Genomic DNA, 22,257 nt, shown 5'->3' with positions numbered 1-22,257 from the left:
GTGTTGTTTTAGAATGGTTACCTTATAAGAATTTGAGTGCCGCTTGCCAAGTTTTATTTCTGCAACGACTCAAGTTTTCTGTAGGCCTTTCCAGGAGATGGGCTCTGTGGCCTGAGAAGAGGGCTCCTGTAGTAGCCACTGGCCAAGGCGTCTTTATGCAGAGCATGAGTGGTGATGTACGTTCCCAAGGCAGCATTCTTGGGTCCCTTGTGGGTTATTGCTTGTCAGAAATGAATATACAAAGTTGTATATCACTTTATAAGAGTTTTCCTGAGTTTCTATAGGAAGAAGCATTTTGTAATGTTGTTACAGCAGACTCTGGGAAGATTCTATTATAAAATCATATTCTTGTTTATTTTGTAATTAGTCCCACCTTAGTTTTTTTTTTTTTTCTTTAGCATTGTACTGAAATTTGTTCATTTAGAAAAGAATCAGGCACTGCTCACAGAAAAAAACAGATTGTGGAAATTAACATAAATTGTTCTTGTTCTAATATATATCTATATTTCCCATTTCTGTCATGCTTGGAAAACTAGTAAATGTTGTGTGTAAGATGAGACGGGACGGTCCCTGGATTTCCTTCTTCTAGGAAGTAGAATATAAACGCAGTTAGTAAGCATTGCTGAAGGTACACCGAGCGAGTGCTTCCAGAGCACTCCAGAGGAGTCGCTTAAACCTTCCCAAAGAGGCTGGAAGGTCAATGGCTTCCACCTTCCAATCTAAATAACAGGAACTGAACTTAGCCTTGTCTTCTCTGAGCCCTCCCTGTAGATTTACTTGTTTACTTATTGGCCTTGCCAAATGCAAACTGCTGACCTCTGTGCTGTGTGCCTCGAAATGGTCAGAGTGGAAAGAGTCAGGAGAGTGAGCTGCGGTTTGTGGCCCGTTATGAGACGACTGCTCTGTACCAGCCTGGGTTTCTGGGGAAGTTGGTGTCCATCCATGCAGAGGCTTAAGGGGCAGCAGAAAGTGTGAGTCGCTGGAGAATGTATTCCTACCTTCTGGCCTTTTCAGGAGTAAAGACTGCTGCCAATCCTACTGTTGTAGATAGGAAATAGACTCTTCTCATCACAATAGAATCCTGTTTCTAAATTAGAGATGAAATGAAAATAAGTTAAACTTGACTGTTGAAGAGCTAGACTGGAGTTTTTCATGCTCGGTTGTATCAGATTCACATAGGATCCTCTGCTGTGTAGTCGCAGGTAATGATTGCTGGGGTAGAAAACGTCCTCTATGTTGTCCTGTTCTTGCTCTGTCTCTGTCTGTCTGTCTGTCTCTCTCTGTGATCTATGCTGATTCAATAACAAAAATAAGCAATCAGGTGTACCTGCTGTGCTATGAAGCATGGAAGGTTTTAAGGCAAATGAGGTGAAAGGAAACTGGCCAGGACCAGTCCCCTGCGGGCACATAAAAGGGAAGACAAAGCCGAGGCAGACTGAGGGACAGGGTTCTCCTGGTACTGTCTTCCTTCTGTTAACATCTCTGTGTTCCTATAGCCATGCTCCGAAGAAAAGGCACAAGACACACTGCGGGACTCTCCACATGTGTATATACCTGTCCCATCACTTAAAGCCAGTTTAAGACACTCATTACTATCGTCGGTATGTTAAAATATGCAGTCACTGTTCCTGTAATCAGGTCCTGCTGCTTGGTTTGCTCTGTGATTATGGAAGAAGGATGCTTTTAAAAATGTATTCTGCAACAGTTTGGGGGTAAACTGATCTGAAAAGAAACGAGTATCATGTTATGAAATACATGCCTGTTGTGTTTGTAGTGTCTCCTAAGAATACCCTAAAATTATGATTATTACTGTATTGTTATCTTTTTTTTTTACATATTAGCTCTAAATTATTGCTTTTTTTGTTCAATTTTCTTTTTTTGGTGTTAGAGAACAATAGTATTTCTTCTCTCTCTCTCTCTCTCCCTCCCTATCTCTCCCTTCTTCTCCATCTTTCTCCCTCCCTATCTCTCCCTTCCTCTCCATCTTCCTCCCTCCCTCCCTCCCTCTCTCCCTCCCTCCCTCTTTCCCTCCTCTCTCTACTTTAGTTTCCAATAATAAAAGATAACATTGAGGAAATAGAATGCTATACCCCAACAATGTTTATAATCACATTGACATTACAATTATTGAAGTTTCTAGATAAGGCAAAATATACATATGTGCCAAATAATTAGAGCATTTTCAAAAAGTAGATGTGATACTGTTTCTTTTAGTATATAGTTTATCATTTTCTGTTTTATAAATGCTGTCAGGCTTCTACACCATGAGTCTTCAATATTTATTTGTAGATGATGTGGGTAGCATTTGCAAAGGTAAATTATATTATTACTTGACATAGTTTGCTTTGTTCCTTTTCTTTTGAGTTCTTTGTGACCATTTTGAATCTAGAGATTGTCTCGGAAAGGCTGTCAGCAGTAGTGAGCAGTAGAAAGCTTGCAGAGAGACTCACAAGGAATCTAGAGACTGCCTGAGTAGATCTTCATACTTGGCTAAGTGACAGCCTGCGTTGCCGGTTGCCCGGTTTCAATAATTAAAGCGTTCATTCACTGAGTTGCACGTACTTGGATTCGGCATAATCTACAATGTTGCTATTGTTCATCAACACCTGTAACAGAGTAACATGTTTGGTGGTATGGACCACACATGCTACATTTATGTCTTGGATTTGATGGCCTTTCTCTTCTGAAGAAAGCCAGCCAGTTCATTACAATTTTGAGCATGACTTTTCTGATTGCATTTCAGCATTATAATATTGAAGTAAAAAAGCAAAAACAAAAACAAACCCTCGCCCTAAACTTTGTGCGTAGCTGAGGATGATCTTGAATCCCTCCAGCTCTTCCTGCCTGGAGCTCTTGAATGTTGTGCACCACACACTCAGTCTGTGTGGCACTGAGGAGTCACTCCTGGAATTCTGTGCGTGCTAGGCCGACACTGCAGCTGCGCATCCCTGATCCCCAAACTATGAATTCTTTCCAGAGTCCCTGGTCCAAGCAGATATGCTTGTCTTCTAAACAGATACTTTTGCGTCTGATAGACCCTGAACATTGATGTGTATAGCCAGGATGTGTGTACCATCTTCGTGGGAGAGCCATGTGACCCACCTCTACAGCTGTCTCCGTATTGGTGCATTGGCTTGCTTGCTTTGTGTATAGTTTTGTGGACACCTGTGTGCCAAAGCACAAGTGCAGGACTCGGGTCTCTCTGTCCACCACGGGGGTCTGGAGAGCAAACCCATGCGGTCAGACCTACGCGGAGCAGGCTTGCCACACCCCTCGTTCTCGAAGCTTGTTTTCAAATGTGTCCAAGTGTTTTGCCTGCATGTATGTCCGCATACCACATGCATGCCTGGTGCCTGTGCAGGTCAAAAGAGGGTGTCAGATCGAGAACTGGAGTCACAGATAGTATGAGCCACTGTGTGGGTGCTGGGAATCAGACCCAGGCCCTTCACTAGAACCTGGGATGTGTCATAGATCCCCTTCCTCAAGCTTCCATTCCTTGAAGGCCACGTGACAGCGCTTGACTTTAAATGGCCTTTATATCCAATGCACCAGTTCTTTTAATTTGTTATTTCTGGCAACGGTGTGTTCTCTCTCTCTCTCTCTCCCTTCATGTGGTTGTTGGGAATTGAATTTTTAGGACCTCTGCTCGCTCCGGTCAACCCCGCTCACTCTGCCCCAAAGACTTATTTATTATACATAAGTACACTGTAGCTGTCTTCAGACACACCAGAAGAAGGTGTCAGATCTCAGCAAGGGTGGTTGTGAGCCACCATGTGGTTGCTGGGATTTGAACTCAGAACCTTCGGAAGAGCAGTCTGCGCTCTTACCCGCTGAGCCATCTCACCAGCCCCCTGTGTGTTCTCTTTTTTTTTTCTTTTTTTTTTATTTATTTATTCATTTATTTATTTATTATATATAAGTACACTGTAGCTGTCTTCAGATGCACCAGAAGAGGGCATCAGATCTCATTACAGATGGTTGTGAGCCACCATGTGGTTGCTGGGATTTGAACTTCGGACCTTCGGAAGAGCAGTCGGGTGCTCTTACCCACTGAGCCATCTCACCAGCCCCTGTGTGTTCTCTTTATCAAGCTCGTCGGCTTGCATTTCTTCCATTTCAACAGGGGAAGAACAGTGAATAGTACAGAGCAGGATAAAAACTAAGTTATTTTATAATATATATGAATAAATAGATCTACATATATCTGTATAGATATATACATCTATCTAGATATACTAGAAATTAAGAATTCCTGGTTTTATATTTAGTTATGTAAATGTTACAGTTTTAAGGAAAAATAAAAACCAAACAGAGCTAATGTGAAGAACCTCTGATAACCCCTCCCAAATGACAACTACTGCTGGTTAGTATACACTTCCATACCATTTAGCTATGTGTTTACAGGCATATTTATTTACTATACATATATTTCTCTTACCAGTGTGACTTCGGTAATCGTCAGTAAATGATGTTTTCATTTATTTAAACTTATGTGTATGGGTATTTTGCTTGCACGTGGGTCTGCACCACGTGCGAGCCTGATGCCTGCAGATGCCAGAAGAGGACTTCGAATCTCCTGGGACTGGAGTTACAGGTGCTTATGAACCACTCTGTGGGTGCTAGGAACTAAGCCCCAGACCCTTGGACGCGCATTCCTTTAAGCACTGAGCCATCTCTCCAACCCTCATTTTCTCCCACGCCTCTTTGGGCGTCTGTAATGATTTTTTTTCAATCGCTTCTGACTCCCGGAAACCCTCCCCAAAAGAATCTCATTAAGCGGGTGAATCGGGAAACTAGAGTGCCTCGGTTCAGTTGCACTTCCTGGCTTTGGGCCTAGGGTTTCCTTGGAATAAGGTTTTATTTGAAGGGGAAAGGGAAGTTACAGTTGATGGGGGGAGAGAAGAAGGTAAGAAGGACAAGTGTACGACTCTTAGTGTTCCTGACGTAGGGGCTTCATGCTACCCTCGATTCTACTTCCGGATGACCCATGCCTTGAATACAAAGCAAAAGACAAAAGCCCCCTCGTAAGATTCTCTTTTCCCACCATCTTACCTCTAAGAAGTAAGTAATAGACGGTTTGGTTGGCTTGTCTCACATTTCCATCTTCTAGACTTAACCTTTATAAGGTTGATCTCCTGAGTGTGGTGTCTACCAGATGTCCAGTTCCACCCTCACCCCCCAAGCTTCCCGAGAGCCATCGGGAGGGAGCTGCACTTCTGAAAAAGTTATCAGTGGCACCTCAGGGATTCAAAGTGTACGTACCCGATTCTCAGGATGTTTTGTGTAAGTCAAGTTTGAAAAGAAGTATTCTGGGAAAACAAAGTCAGAGTTGGTGTCATTCCCCGTGGAAACGCTTAGGGAAGAAGAGTGCACCTGTGAACCGTGTACCTGCGTCAGTTGTCAGTCTGGGGCTCGGCTTGCTTTTCCTCCTCTGGAGAAAGGCAGTTGACGAGGCTGTGGGTCACGTGGGTCACAGGAGTGTTAGACACAATGCGTGTGCTTGAGGAAAAGCAAATGTTTTAGTGGAAACTCCCGGAGCAGGTGTGTGACAATAGCTATTTCCTTGTATCCTGGTGAAGCTGTGTAAAGATCCAACTTGCCTGACCCCTGTCCCTTTCACTCGAGTGTCTCTGCCCTATGTGTACTGCACATACAAGGGATTCAGCCAAATTCCTTTTCTTTCTCCTTGTTTTAGATGGGAATTAAAAACCATTATTCATGGTCTGAGATATATACGTCTGTGGATATGAGATCATCCATGCATCTGTATTCATATTCTGTGACACAAATGTACCAAACTTTTGGGGATGGTAATAAATAGAATAATAGTGAAACTAGTCACAAATTTGAGGTAGAGATAGATTTTTTTTTTCTTTTTGATTTCGGTCTCTGTGTCCTCTGCTGAGTGCTGGGACCATATGTGTACACCCCAAAATTCAGTTCTGGAAGGTTGTTGGTTTCTGAAGCCCTACAGACAGTACCCTTTGAGACATTAGAATAAAGCCCTTTTCTGGATTCAAGATGATAGCCATCCTCAATTCCAATGGCTTTTCCAAGTTTTGTAGTAAGGAAACAATAACCTTGCTTGTTTAAATATCAGTTTCATCTTAAATTTGTAGCTTTTTTTTTTTAAACCTAGAAGAAATACAACTTAAAAACCCAGCCAGGCACAGCAGTACACTAAGCAGCAGGAGGGTGGAGGACTGCTCTGAGTCCAAGACCAGCCTGTCTCAAAGGCAGAAGTAGGTAGACTGAGAAAAAGGTGGTGCGGTTTGTAAAGGGCTTGCTTAGCATACACATTGTCCTGGGTTTGTTCCCCAGTACCATTTAAACTAGGCATGGCAGCACACATCTGTAACTAGGCATGGCAGCACACATCTGTAACTAGGCATGGCAGCACACATCTGTAACTAGGCATGGCAGCACACATCTGTAACTAGGCATGGCAGCACACATCTGTAACTAGACATGGCAGCACACATCTGCAATCCCAGCACACATCTGTAACTAGGCATGGCAGCACACATCTGTAATCCCAGCACACATCTGTAACTAGGCATGGCAGCACACATCTGTAATCCCAGCACACATCTGTAATCCCAGCACACTTGAGGCGGAGCAAGAGGATCAGAATTTTTGTATTAATTAGTTAATTGTGTACAAGTGTCCACACATGCACATGACAACGGTGCCCATGTGGAGGTCAGAGAATGACCTGCATAAGTCCTTGCTTTTAACCATATGAGGACTGGGGACTGAACTCAGGTCATCGGTATCGTCAGCCAGTGTCATCACCCCCAGCCCCACCTCTCACCCCCAAGCCATCTTGCCAGACAAGATCAGAATCTCAAAGCCACTCTCTTGGCTCTATAGTGTTCAAGGCCAACTAGAACTACATGAGACCCCAGCTCAAGAACAAAAACCGCCATGGGGCGGGGGTGTTTCTGTGTTTTGTTTTCTGTTTTAAAAGGTGTTTCTTGGGCTGGAGAGATGGTTCAGCGGTTAAGAGCACTGGTTGCTCTTCCAGAGGATCTGGGTTCGATTCCCAGCACCCATATGGCAGCTCACAACTGTCTTTAACTCCAGTTCCAGGGTTTCTAACACCCTCACATAGGCAAAACACCAATGAACATAAGATAAAAATAAGATACACACATATATATACATATTTATATATGTGTGTATATATATATGTATGTGTGTATATATGTATGTATACATAAATTATATATATATATATATATGTATGTGTGTATATATATGTATGTATATATACATAAATTGTTTTTTAAAAAGATGTTTCTTTGTTATTGCCACACAGTAAGCCAGAATACAGTCCACTCCTGAGTCTAGTAGGCCCTTCTGGAGATTGTAACATGGGAGAATTTGTGTATTTCTAAATTTATTCTCTAATTTAAAATGTGGATATCTCTTTTCTACCTGAAATTGAAGGTATAAATCAGGCATAGTTTAACAAATCCTTGGATTTTTGTTTGTTTGTTTATTTATTTTTAAAGACTTACTTATATGAGCACACTGCTGCTGTCTTCAGACACACCCAAAGAGGGCATCGGGTCTCATTACAGGTGGTTGTGAGCCACCATGTGGTTGCTGGGATTTGAACTCAGGACCTTTGGAAGAGCAGTCAGTGCTCTTAACCGCTGAGCCATCTCACCAGCTCTGTTTATTTTTATTTTTTAAAGTGATTTTGTGTATATGCATGTTCACGTGTGTGTTGACACGTGTGTGTGTGTGTGTTGACACGTGTGTGTGTGTGTGTGTGTGTGTGTGTGTGTGTGTGTGTGTGTGTGTTGACACGTGTGGAGGCTTGAGGTTGATCCTGGGTATCTTCCATGGTGACTCCTCACTTTACACATCAAGATAAAGCATCTCAGCCTGGCGTGGTGGCAAAGCCTTTAATCCCAGCACTAAGGAGGCAGAGGCAGGCGGATTTCTGAGTTCAAGGCCAGCCTGGTCTACAGAGTGAGTTCCAGGACAGCCAGGGCTACACAGAGAAACCCTGTCTCAAAAAACCAAATAAATAAACAAACAAACAAACAAACAAATAAATAAAATAAAGCATCTCACTTACCCAGAACTTACCAATTCGGCACCTTGTGATTTAACTTTATTATACTGTAATATAAAGTACCCTTAAGGAGCTGAGGAGATGGCTCGCTGGGCGCATAAAATACTTGCCACACAAGAATGCAAGTGTTTGTTCTCTGGGGAAGGAACTTCAGTAACGATGGTTTCGTTTTGTTTCGTTTCGTTCTGTTTGTGGATGCCTTCGAGGAGCTAGTTACTGAGAACTTGCTCATCTTCACTCTTACTCATTGAAAAATGGTACATCTTTTAAAATGAGCTCATTAAGTCCTTCAAAATGTGTAAGCCTTTTAAGGGGAAACCCAGTAAGAATGAGACCTTTGGCGGACTGTCAATCTTCTGGGCAGGGAAATGTTTCGTCTTGGGAAAAGCAGTTCTATAGCTCTGTTGAATCCTATTGCTCTTTTACAACCTGAATATGTCCCTTACCTGCACAGTTGGTATGGCTAATTGGTCGGCATTGGATGCTTATGTCCAGTAGTAAAGGCAGAACATTTAAAGAGCTTTACTAAAAGCCGTCAGAGATGGTTCAAGGGCACGGAACAGGTTTTAGTTGTAGGCGCTTGGCTAGCAAAAACGTAGACTGTTTATTTTTGGTATGTGACCCAAGGCTGACTGTTGTTTAGATTGGGCTTTGGTATATGTGGGAAGCCACGTGTGCCGTTGCAGGGTGGCGCTGGTTACTGCTGGCCACCACGCATACATAGGCAGTAAAGTTTTTTTTTGCCAAGATGAGGTTTTCAGAGTTAACCAATCAGATGAGAGACAAGTTAACCAATCAGATGAGAGACAAGTTAACCAATCAGATGAGAGACATGCAAATGAGATGGTAAGCATAACCCATGCATAACCAATCCAGGTGTGAGACACGCCTCTCCTAGGCCTATATAAGCAGCACCAGCTGGAGAGATGGCTCACCGGTTAAGAGCACTGACTGCTCTTCAGAAGGTCCTGAGTTCAAATCCCAGCAACCATATGGTGGCTCACAAACATCTGTAATGAGATCAGATACTTTCTTCTGGTGTGTCTGAAGACAACTACAGTGTACTTACATATAATAAATAAAATTTGGGCTGGCGAGATGGCTCAGTGGGTAAGAGCACTGACTGCTCTTCCGAAGGTCCTGAGTTCAAATCCCAGCAACCACATGGTGGCTCACAACCACCCGTAATGAGATCTGACACCCTCTTCTGGTGTGCCTGAGGACAGCTACAGTGTACTTACATATAATAAATAAACCTTTAAAAAAAAAAAGCAGCACCAGTTCTGGGCTTGGGGGTCTCTTCGCCTCTGCAATCAAGCTCTCACAATAAACGTGTGCGGAAGGATCCTGTTGCAGCGTTGTTGTGCGCACAAGAGGTATATAGCAAGTTCAAGGCCAGTGTCAGGTGTGAGCTACATCTTTTCAAGTTGTTGGTCAATGAGGTCATAGACCCTCCCCCACCCCAAACCTTACAGATTATTGTTACTGCGTTTGGTTACTCTCCAGAACTTGATGATAAGTAACTATTTCTAAAAACCATGTACACCTGTGATAGAACATAGAAAAATCAAGTTGGTACTGACCTGGAATCACCCTCTTGACCAGCTAGCTTCATAGTGCTGGAATGGTCTACCAGGCGAGAAAAGCAATCAACAACCTTAGCCAACTGTAAGCTACAATGATGAGTGCCAGATGTGCCCAGTGGTGCAACTGGGGCAAAAATGATAAGGGAGTAACCAGTTACATTCCGGGTAGATTTAAGGCTATATGAGAGGCAACTCATGCCTAGTACTGGTTAACTGGGTTGAGACTGACCGGCTATCATAGGTCCTAGGGAAAAACCTACTCCGTTATTCTGATAAATAGACATGTTAATAAACTGTCCTATGTTATAGTAGTTGTTTCCTTTTTTGATATAGGATCTATCACTTTGTAACCCTGACTGGCCTGGAACTCACTCTCACCTTGAGCTCACATAGATCTTCTTGACTCTGCCTCCCAAGTGCTGGCATTAAAGTTGTGTGTCCTCATACCTAGTCTAGCCTCCCCATGTATTTTATACCTACAGATTAGTCCATCTCTCAACTCACATCTGGGAGGCTTCTTTTTGCAGTAGAGGATGATGGATGCAAAATGCACAACTGGTAAATTGCAGTGATTAACAGTCTCAGGTGCTCAGCTCTAAATGGGACATCGATAATTTGACACTTCAAATAGGATATTCGAGGCAAATCACACTACATGTTCTTGCCAGACTTTCTTGGACACCCCCCCCCCAGCCACCAAATAATGACACAAGACTTATTATTTATAATAAGTGTAGCCTACCTTTCAGCTAGCTTTAACTTTATTTTTAAAGATTATTTAATGTATGTGAGTACACTAGCTATACAGATGGTTGTGAGCCTTCATGTGGTTGTTGGGAATTGAATTTTAGGACCTCTGCTCACTCCGGTCAACCCCGCTCACTCAACCCCTGCTAGCTCCAGCCTAAAGATTTATTTCTTACTATACATAAGTACACTGTAGCTGACTCCAGTCGCACCAGAAGAGGGCATCAGATCTCATTATGGGAGGTTGTGAGGCATCATGTGTTTGCTGGGATTTGAACTCAGGACCTTGGGAAGAGCAGTCAGTGCTCTTAACTGCTGAGTCATCTCGTTTAGGCTTAATTAACCCACCACGACTACCACTTGACTAATTCGTTACCTCTCTCGCGCTCATCTAGGCATTTGTTTCTTCCTGTGTCCTGCTAACAAATCCTCCTTGCTAATTCTTCTCCCAGAGACCCCCTCTCTCAGCCCAGGAGTCCCACCTTCCCTTTATTAAAGCCAATCATAGAATACCTTAGGCAGGTGAGGAAGGGCAGAGACACACCTTCATCCAGTGTACCCCAACAACAGGTAAAGTCAAAAGAACTGTTAAGACATTTCAAAGGACACACTGGGAAATGCCAACAAGAACCTCAGGCTAAACAGAACCATCAGGAAAACAGCAGAAAAAACCCCACATTGATTTGTACTGCTAGACACTGAACCCTATAGATAGACACAGATCTCTTTAATTAAACAATTGAAAATTCTGCCCCATTAAAAAATGGGGCTCAGAACTGAACAAAGAATTCTCACCTGAGGAATACCGAATGGCAGAGAAGCACCTGAAAAAAATGTTCAACATCCTTAATCATCAGGCAAATGCAAATCAAAACAACCCTGAGATTCCACCTCACACCAGTCAGAATGGCTAAGATCAAAAATTCAGGTGACAGCAGATGCTGGCGTGGATGTGGAGAAAGAGGAACACTCCTCCATTGTTGGTGGGATTGCAGGCTTGTACAACCACTCTGGAAATCAGTCTGGCGGTTCCTCAGAAAATTGGACATAGTACTACCGGAGGATCCAGCAATACCTCTCCTGGGCATATATCCAGAAGATGCCCCAACTGGTAAGAAGGACACATGCTCCACTATGTTCATAGCAGCCTTATTTATAATAGCCAGAAGCTGGAAAGAACCCAGATGCCCCTCAACAGAGGAATGGATACAGAAAATGTGGTACATCTACACAATGGAGTACTACTCAGCTATTAAAAAGAATGAATTTATGAAGTTCCTAGCCAAATGGATGGACCTGGAGGGCATCATCCTGAGTGAGGTAACACATTCACAAAGGAACTCACACAATATGTACTCACTGATAAGTGGATATTAGCCCCAAACCTAGGATTCCCAAGATATAAGATACAATTTGCTAAACACATGAAACTCAAGAAGAATGAAGACTGAAGTGTGGACACTATGCCCCTCCTTAGAATTGGGAACAAAACACCCATGGAAGGAGTTACAGAGACAAAGTTTGGAGCTGAGATGAAAGGATGGACCATGTAGAGACTGCCATATCCAGGGATCCACCCCATAATCAGCATCCAAACGCTGACACCATTGCATACACTAGCAAGATTTTATTGAAAGGACCCAGATGTAGCTGTCTCTTGTGAGACTATGCCGGGGCCTAGCAAACACAGAAGTGGATGCTCACAGTCAGCTAATGGATGGATCACAGGGCTCCCAATGGAGGAGCTAGAGAAAGAACCCAAGGAGCTAAAGGGATCTGCAACCCTATAGGTGGAACAACATTATGAACTAACCAGTACCCCGGAGCTCTTGACTCTAGCTGCATATGTATCAAAAGATGGCCTAGTCGGCCATCACTGGAAAGAGAGGCCCATTGGACACGCAAACTTTATATGCCCCAGTACAGGGGAACGCCAGGGCCAGAAAGGGGGAGTGGGTGGGTAGGGGAGTCGGGGTGGGTGGGTATGGGGGACTTTTGGTATAGCATTGGAAATGTAAATGAGCTAAATACCTAATAAAAAATGGGGAAAAAAAAAGAAAATTCTGCTGCATATTTCATTTTAGAACCGTAGTGAGGAGTCACATTCTGGTGGTGCTATGAATTCATTAGTCAGAACTCCAAATTTCAGTTATCTGTCCTTCATGAGTTGGTTTTAATCTTCAAAATAGTGCATTTTGGAAATGTGTGCCTCTTTTAAGAGTAGAAAGTGAGGCTGGGCATGGTGGCACACGCCCTTAATCCTAGCACTGGGAGGTAGGCAGAACTCTGTGGGTTTGAGGTCAGCCTGGTCTACAACATGAGTTCCAGAATAGGCAGAGCCGTCACACAGAGAAGCCCTATCTTGATAAAACCAAACAAGCAAACAAGACATGGAGGTGGCACACGGTCAGTGTGGCGTTCGAGGACTCTAAGGGACAGGGCAGAATGACTTGCTGAAGTTATAAAAGGACATGCGCAGCTAAAGTGGCTCTGCAGGATGGCGTTGCACAGGGTGGGGAGGTTGGTGAGGGCCGAATCCACCACAGCGCTAGCTGTTTTTCTAGACACTTTGGACAGCTGCCTCCTGTCTGTGTTCCCTTGAGCATTCAGCTTTTACTCCTCTTCTGAAAGACGTGTAGCTGTTAGCATTTTGATGACATTTGAAAATGACATGGAAGATGAGCACTTGATTCATCAAAGTAGAACTTGGGATTTTATTTAGGTTTTTTTTTTTTTTTAAAGATGGATGCCTTAAGTCTGGTTATAGGTCTAGAAGCAACTGTTGGTGGGCCGTGAGGCATCTCCTTTAGAGAAAGTCACTGCTCATTTAGCAGACAATGAAGGATTAGTTTCCTTAATCAAAGGTGGGAAAAGCAATATTTCAGGGGGTAGGAGTGGGAGTATGTCTGCTGAGAGTGGAGATTTCCTTGGGTGCGATAAACCCTTAAGAATCTGAGGTTCAGGGGCTGGAGAGATGGCTCAGCAGTTAAGAACACTGTCTGCTCTTCCGAAGGTTCTGAGTTCAAATCCCAGCAACCAGGTGGTGGCTCACAACCACCCCGCAATGAGATCTGATGCTCTCTTCTGGGGTGTCTGAAGACAGCTGCAGTGTACTTACACATAATAAATACATAAATCTTTTTAAAAAACCCGGAGGTTCAAAGTTTGTGGCACATTTACACACCAAACAATAGAATCCCACTTCACCAATTAATGCCCTTTTTTTTTTTTAAACCACTGACGCCCTCCAAGGCCGGGACTTGAGTATTTGCTGTAATTCAGCTTACTAATAATGAAGACTTTGGTTTGATTTTCCACAGGTTACCTCTGTAGCGGCTGAAAAGACGATGCTCTTCCAGGGCAGTTCAGCCTGTGTATGCACATCTCTCAGTTTTCTCACTAAGTTCATTGTTATCCCTCAGCATGTTCTGAAATGCTAGAAGTAGGTTAATTTTACCACAGAGCTCATTCTCTTCCTATGTCAATCTATCCAGAGATGCTCGGACCAACCAGCCAGCAACAGCATCATTCTCCTTATTTTTCTACAAACGGTCAAAAGTTTTACATACAGAATCCCTCAATCTGTTGCCTCTCATAACTGATAAATCTGGATAACCAAATGTAGCTGTATCCTTAAGAGTGCAAACAGTTCACATCGTGGGCTTCCAGTATTCTCCAGGCTCCCTGGGGAGGGATCAGTAGCTGGAGAGGCTTCGTAAACTGTAGGTGTTGGCGAGTTGTGAAGCTATTCCAGATGCTAAGACATACATCCTTATACTTACGTTGTTCCAGAACCTTTTGGTGCCCAGTATCTGTATCAGTCTGGGTTCTCTAGAGGAATAGAACTTATAGATTGAATGTGTGTGTGTGTGTGTGTGTGTGTATAATCATATGATATATATGTCTGATATATATGATTTACTAGAATGGCTTACAGGCTATGGCCCACCACCTAGTCCGACAATGGCTGCGTACCAGTAGAAAATCCAAGAATCCCGTAGTTGTTCACTCCGCAAAGCTGGATGTCTCAGCTGGTCTTCAGCATATGTCAGAATCATGAAGATGTAAGCTCTAATACTGGTGAAGGAATGGACTCGATTTTGACAGTGAGAGCAGGTAGCCAAAGGGAAAGCGAGATTCCTTCTTCCATATCCGTTATAGGCTTCCCACAGAAGATGTGGCCCAGATTAAAGATGGATCTTACCACCTCAAAAGATCTGGATTCACGGTGGGTCTTCCCACCTCAAAGATCCAGATTAGAAGCGGTTCTTTGTACAAATACCTAGGCCATATAGCTAGGCATACTCCCAGATTAGGATCCTTAGGATTCCCAGGGCCAATTCTCTGTGCTTGACTCTATCCCAGCATCCTTTCTTCCTACCGGAACTTCTACTTCCTATTTCCTGCTTCAGCTAGAGGCCAATCAGCTTTATCTGACAGGCGAAGCTTCCACACAGCTTCTTCTACAGTTCTTCCCATTTCAAATTATTTCATTAATAAAAAAGAAAATCTCGTACAGGTGTGCCCAGTGATTTGGGCTTTAGTTAATTCCACTGTAATCAAGTTGCAAGTTGTCAATAAAGAATAGTCATCACGCACTGCTTTAATAACTTGAAAGGCATAAAGAGTGACTTTAAAATTCAGTGTGACCGACCCCAGAGCTCCAAGGAGCCCAGCAATAGTTTGATAACAGGAAGGTTTAAGGTATCTTAAGTAACAGTTAACCCATTTAAGTTATATCATCTCTTAGACTCTCTTCAAGAGTTCTATGGCTAAAATGAGTTCCAAATGACCATATAAGCCAAAGCTGATAAAGGAAAGAAATGCACCCACAAAGCACAGGGCACAGGTCTCAGTGCAGAGTGTGCACTGGAGTCATTTGGGCCAGGTAGCTCTGTGGTGCACTGGGCCACACACTGGACTTCTAGAGTCAAAGTTCCTGGACTGATATCAGTGCTCGACTCCCAGAAGTACTGGCCATGACTAGAAACAGAACCTGTATATAGTTTATAAATTTTCAGATGGTCCTAATTTGCAGCTGTTGTGTTTCAGAAGTCACCCCACAAACCACACGAACACCGATCTGAGACAGGGATGGCTTATTGAGCACATATCTGAAGACTGATTGACCAGGGCAGGAGCTAAAAGCTGCACACTGGACATTTCTCAGGGGAGCTTATAAAGACTAAAAACAAAAACAAAAAACAAAAAAACACAAAGGGCTCACTCATACACACGTGCTGGAAATGCTGCCTGGTGGTCAGCCCTGACTCAAGCCATTTTAGATATAACGTTCATATTGATCTTAAATTTGACAGGTCCTATGTGAAGCTTATAATTGTGGAATTTCTTAAGATTAACGAACCTCATAACATACAGAACATAACAGGTTATGTGATCAGCATGACCCTGCTCTGAGTCAAGTTATTTTTCTGCATTGTTGACTGGCAGGCATATTACAGCAACAATATGAAATAGCTGGTGGACATCGAACAAAATGTCTGCAGTTATGCTAGGGGGCAGGCTTCAACGGCAGCCAAGGTTAAAGATAAGTAGAATAGGTAATCCTTGAGAAATGAGGTGGGCTACATTATAAAGCAGAAGCAAATCTGGTGGAGAAGTGAGAGTCTCAAACAATTGCTCAAGGCTCTCTTTAGTAGTAATTGTGCTGTTGACAGTCACTGTTATATAATTTTCTCTTCTCTTCTCTTCTCTTCTCTTCTCTTCTCTTCTCTTCTCTTCTCTTCTCTTCTCTTCTCTTCTCTTCTCTTCTCTCCTCTCCTCTCCTCTCCTCTCCTCTCCTCTCCTCTCCTCTCCTCTCCTCTCCTCTCCTCTCCTTCCTTCCTTTCTTTCCTTCTTTTTCCACAACAATTAATTGGATCAAGACATTTGAAGGGATGTGAGAAGACCTACATACTTATGGGATGTGAATAACTACTGAGAAAATCAAGGAAACATCCTTCTTCCTTGAAGGTTTTTAAAAAGGTTAATTATCAACTACTTCTCTCAACCCTTAAATGACTTTCTGAGAGTAAATTAGAAAGAGGGCCCCGAATCCCATTAGGAGATTGTGCTACCACTGAACATTAATTCTTACTAAATAGCACCCTGTTGTTCGTTTTTCACCAACAAAAAGCTAACTGAATCCTGTTCTGCGCTTGCATACAGAGCAATTTTGGATAATTACACATAGAATGATAATGTTTATGACAGTCTCAAACCGATGCAGAAAAGAATTCATTCTTGAAATGCAGTTACAAACTCATAAAGCAAAGTCTGGTACCTGGAAAGAGAGTGTATAATTTCTTGATATTGTATTATTTTCCTCAGAGGCACCTCCAGTGGTCTCTGATTCCATAATGATTCAGAGTAAATACACAGTACTGATACTGCCTGGGGAAAGCTAACAAATAGCGCTATATGTTGCCTGCTAAAAGATAAGTATGATTAATCAAAGGTTCTATAATTTTGGTCATAGGCACTTCATTTGCTTCTAATATTCTCTTTCTGAAGAATACATTCCAATTACAAAAACTCATGTAAAGAAAGACTTATTTTAAGCTGTCTCGTAAAAAAAAACAACACTATTTTCATAAACTCTATGGCAATTGTTCCCTTCAAATTAACCAGTTCATGAAATAGTGAGCTACAAGAATTGCATTTGAATTTCCCAAACAGCAGCATTAGGTGAAAGTTGATATTAACAGAAATGGATGTTGCATTTCTTCCACAAGTGCCTACACTTTTGTCATGATTCATCTTCCTGGATATGCTTTCTCCTGTGCTTCTCTAAGCGGAAGGGTGAAGAAGGTTTGAATGTGTTCACTGCTGGCAATTTAGAATTAATTGTAACACTCTGTAATCCAAATTAAATCTGCCATTTCCAGTCAAAGCGGGAAGCACTATAATCATCATATCTTAGAGTTACACCGCCATTGATCATGGCTACCTCATTTGCGTTTTAATACACCGTGACCAATTTGTGAATGGAAATACAATCTTGTAACAAGCCAAGAAACAAGTATTGTTCTTGTCTATAACAGCAGCCGGAAATTATTTCCTAGCAATTGAAAAGAAGAGATGGTAAAATGATAAAAGACTTTGTTTTTTCTAGAATGAATATACTAAAGGATGCAGGCATATTTTATAGAACAATTAAAAGACTTTTTATATGTATTGATTGGCATGAAGGTGGGAGTGCATGATCAAATATGGAGGTCAGAGAACAACCTAACAGATTCTCTTCTTCGACCATGTGGGTTTGGAGATAGAACACACCTCATCTGTGGGTTTGGAGATAGAACACACCTCATCTGTGGGTTTGGGGATAGAACACACCTCATTTGTCTTGCTGACCAGCATCTTTACTGGGTTGAGCCATCTTGTCAATCTGACAGCTTTTTTTGTGTGTGTGTTTTGGATAACCCTGTGGTTCTTGTATTTTGATGCTAATTCTGCTCTCCTGAGAGGGGCTACAAACGAGGAATGAGTCTGTACTGAGGTGACTTCTTGTGAACCATCCCCTCATGAATAAAGGAGCCAATCACTGGGCAAGTAGGCGGGACTTCTGGGTTGGACAGAGGAAAAGAGGAAGCAGGAGAGAGTTAGGTCCCTTTTGCATGGGTATAGCATGAGGGCAAGATGTAGCTGTGCGAGTCTCCTGGTTTCAATGGCGGATCTGTCAGAATTTGCCACAGGAGGATTTAGATTTAATAAGGCTTACAAGTTTAGGATTTTAGTTGTTGCACCCAGCGACTGAGTTACTGTTCTTTCTTTCTTCCTTCCTTCCTTCCTTCCTTCCTTCCTTCCTTCCTTCCTTCCTTTCTTTCTTTCTTTTTTTTTTCTTTTTTTTTTTTTTTTTTTGGTTTTCGAGACACGGTTTCTCTGTATAGCCCTGGCTGTCCTGGAACTCACTTTGTAGACCAGGCTGAATCTGCCTGCCTCTGCCTCCTGAGTGCTGTGCCACCATGCCCAGCTTACTGTTGTTTCTGAACTAATTTTGTGTTGTGTTTTCCTTCACGTGGTGGCTCATCCGAGTTCAAGAGAGAAAGGTATGGTGGCAAAGTGTGGGTTTGCCTGAGGTGCACCACAAAGGCTGTGGGGGATTTGAAGCACAGGGTTGGCGTGGTAATCAACCACTAATGGGAACTTCCCGAGCTGGGTGGAGACGTTTCAGGAGCTCCGGGCCAAAGAGTCTCCATGGAAAAAAAAAAAAAAATAGGTCGGCATTGCCTGCCAGTGCATGGCCAGCCAGGCTGCCGGGGCAGAGAGTTGCTGGCAAAAGCACGGAAATGTGCTGGTTCACGTTTTAAAATATTTTCCACAACATTTTTGTTTTGTTTTTTGTTTAGATTTTTTTTTTTTTTTTTTTTTTGAGACAGGGTTTCTCAGTCTAGTCTTGACTGTCCTGGAACTTGATTGTAGACCAGGCTGGCCTTGAACTCAGATATCTGCATGCCTCTGCCTCCTGACTGCTGGTATTAAAGTCATGTTACATCTCTGCCTGACCTGACATCATTTTTTAAAAAGAAGTATTTGTTTTTAGAGTATGTATATGGGTGTTTTGCCTGCATGCTTATCTATGCGCATGTTCAGGCAGTATCTGAAGTAGACAGAAGAGGACTTCAAATCTCCTGGAACTAGAATTACAGATGGCTGCCAACTACCACGTGGGTGCTGGGAATTGAAGCCAGGTCCTCTGACGGATAGCCAGTATTCTTAACCTCTGAGAAATCTCTCAGCCCCTAAAAAATCCTAAAAAGAAAGCGTTACAAAATTCTTTATAGATAAGTATTATTTTTAAAGATTTTAAGAATTACTTTTAATTATATCTAGGTGTGTGTCTGCATATGGTTATGTGCACATGAGTGCAAGTGTCCATGAAGACCAAGAAGGTATCTAAATTCTTGGAGCTGGAGTTTTAAACAATTATGAGCCCCCTGGCCTGGGTGCTGGGAACCATAATTCTGACCTTGTTTTTTTTTTTTTTGGTAGAAGCTTTTTAGTTTATTTGTCCTCTCAGAAATCTGCACATCACAGCAAAACATCAAGTCACCACAGATCTACTCCTTTGGCTTTTTGCCAGCACCAACATTGTCCTTCGCCGTGCCCCTGACCTTCTTCATTCTATTCTTGCGTTCCTTTCGCTGTTTTCAGGAGGTCTTTTTCTTCTCATAAAAGCCATGTCTTGCGAGTCTGTTTAGGCTCATTCTTCTTAGCATAATCTAAAGAATCATAGATCATGCCAAAGCCAGTTGTCTTGCCACCACCGAAGTGGGTTCTGAATCCAAGTACAAAGATGACATCTGGTGTGGTTTTGTACATTTTGGCCAGCTTTTCCCGAATTTCTGTCTTTGGTACTGTTGCCTTCCCAGGATGAAGGACATCAATGACCATCTGTTTCCTCTGAAGCAGACGGTTGGTCATGAACTTCCTGGTCCGGATGGTTACTGTGTCATTCATGATGGCTACGGCGCCGGAGCTGGAGAGGAGGACTAATTCTGACCTTCTGAAACAGCAGCAAATGCTCATAACCACTGAGCCACCTCTCCAGCCCCAGTGAATATTATTTTTAAAATCCATTCAGATTCTTACAAATCACTCTAGTGTATTCATTTGAATTGTGGCTCATTTATCCAGCTCTTTTTTATTGATCATTCCATTGCTCATATGTTATTGCTATTACAAACAATACTGTAGGATCAGGATGCTAAAACGTGCTTGGAAATCCAGAGAACTGGTTAACCAGGCTCAGAAGGAAATGAAGAGAAATGACCCCTCAGTTGGAATGGCACAACTTCCTTTTGAGAAATGAACAAAATATAGAATGGATACCAGTCTAAGGTCAACACTTGGAAACCCCAAACACAAAAGCTTTGAGATGCCCTGGGCTCAATGTCTGGCACGGAATAAACAAAGCATGGTGCTGCACACTTTAAATCCAGCACACTAGACATGGGGGCAGAAGATCAAGTGAGGTCAAGGTCAACCTAGGGTACCTGAAACCCTGCCTCAGACAGAGAAGGGGAAGCAAGAGGGAGGGAAAAGAGAGAAGAAGGAGGAAGAAGAGGAGGAGGAAGAAGAGGAGGAGGAAGAAGAGAAGGAGGAGGAGGAGGAGAAGAAGAACAACAACAATAACAACGCTTACTATTCAATGAAAGCAAGTTTTATTTTGAAGAGTTTGGCTATTAAGTGATGAAGAAAGAACAGGTTAAATAGACCTACTGACAGTCACTAATGAAGTAATTGCTCTGGGAAATGGTTGCAGGATATTTGATCACCTTGTGAACCCCAACATTATGAACTGGAAAAATCTTGTAGTGGTGTGGCTCAGCCCTAGCACACACATTTAATCCAAGAGCTAAATAGAGTTAACCCTAGGTCAAAAAGCACAGCAAGTAACCAGCTCACAGAAAGTGAGCATAAGTAAACATAAAGGAAGGCTTTTGAGTTGAATGGCAATTAAGACATCATGGAGGAGAAAGAGCTTTTTCCTCGGTGGAATAGGAAGGTCAGCTGGGTGCTTTCTCTGCCTCTTCAAGCTAGCAAGTTTTTACCCCAGCATCTGAATCCTGAATCTTCACTGGGAAAATCAAATGGTGGGGATTTATGTTTTTTTTTTTTAACAACAAGAAATGCTTCTAGAACTATTAGATGCAAGCGGATAGAGAGTTCTATAATGCACAGTAGCCAAAACCAAATGAATCAATAATTTTAATTCACTAGAAGAAAGACAAGTGAACACATATGCCTTCTGGTCGACTTATAAACCAGCTAGCTCTGGCATATCTTTGCCCCAAATTAAAACCTAATGAGCAAGCCCCCTTATATTCTCTACCAGTGGGACAATATTCTGAGGACTGGTGACAAATTGCATGTATGCAAATATTCTGGATCATAAGAGAGGGTTCCCCTAATGAGACAGTCAGGCTAAATCAGAAGGAGCAAACGCCTGCCATCCTACTCAGACATGAACTAGTCACACATATTTCTTTAAGTGGAACAAATTCTCTACAGTGAGTTGCTGAAGAGCAATTGTCCTATGCTCTTGATACAGCAATGGGGAACTTTTATTCAAATGAAAGTTTATCCACATCAAGAGGTTCAACTAAATAGTACACCTTACTTGATATCTCATAGACATTGTAAACCTTCTGTCTCGGTAATTTTGTAGGCTCTGTTTCTAGATGTAATTATCCCAACCACAGGTCTTCTCAACCATTCATCAATATTTATCTGGGTTCTTGTGCCCAAACTTCCTCATCTCTTAATCCTATAAGACCATATTTTTTTTTTATTCTTCTATAGGTCTCTTTCAAAATTGTATTATTTAATTATTTTTAAATTTTGTGTATCTATTTCCTGCATGTATGTATGTATGCACACCATTTGCTTGTCCAGTGCCCTGAGAATCCAGAAGAGGGGAGTCAGATCCCTTGGAACTGGAGTTAGGATGGTTGTGAGCCATCGTGTAGGTACTGGGAATCAAACCTGGGTCCTCTGGAAGAGTAGCCAATACTCTTAACCATTAAGCCATCTTTTCAACCCCAGTTTTACTCTAGATCTTATGCTTTCATCGGAACTTCAGGCTCAACCCCTCTCATTTCCACAAGACAACACGTAGATTAAGCAAAGCTAAGTTAATTGCTAGTCCAATAAGGAAGGTACCCTTGAAAGAGTAGTGGTTTGATCTTGGGATGGAGAAACTACAGGCAGATACTACTAATTTGATTGGGATGGAAGAAAATTATCTTAAAATAGACAATTATTGGCGGATTCAGCATAGTAAGAATTTTGAAGTCTTTCAAAGCAAATGTTGGCACTGTAAATGAGAGT

The 22,257-nt window shown here is 42.4% G+C and overlaps 1 pseudogene; it reads right to left on the bottom strand.

Annotated features, from left to right (window-relative positions):
* Positions 1-19,413: 19,413 nt before the first annotated feature.
* Gm8942 lies at positions 19,414-19,912 on the bottom strand (annotated as a pseudogene).
* Between the last annotated feature and the right edge of the window lie 2,345 nt (positions 19,913-22,257).

The sequence above is a fragment of the Mus musculus genome, chromosome 10 (genome assembly GCF_000001635.26).
Source record: "Mus musculus strain C57BL/6J chromosome 10, GRCm38.p6 C57BL/6J".
Taxonomy (NCBI): domain Eukaryota; kingdom Metazoa; phylum Chordata; class Mammalia; order Rodentia; family Muridae; genus Mus; species Mus musculus.
This window is presented reverse-complemented; position numbering and strand designations above follow the sequence as displayed.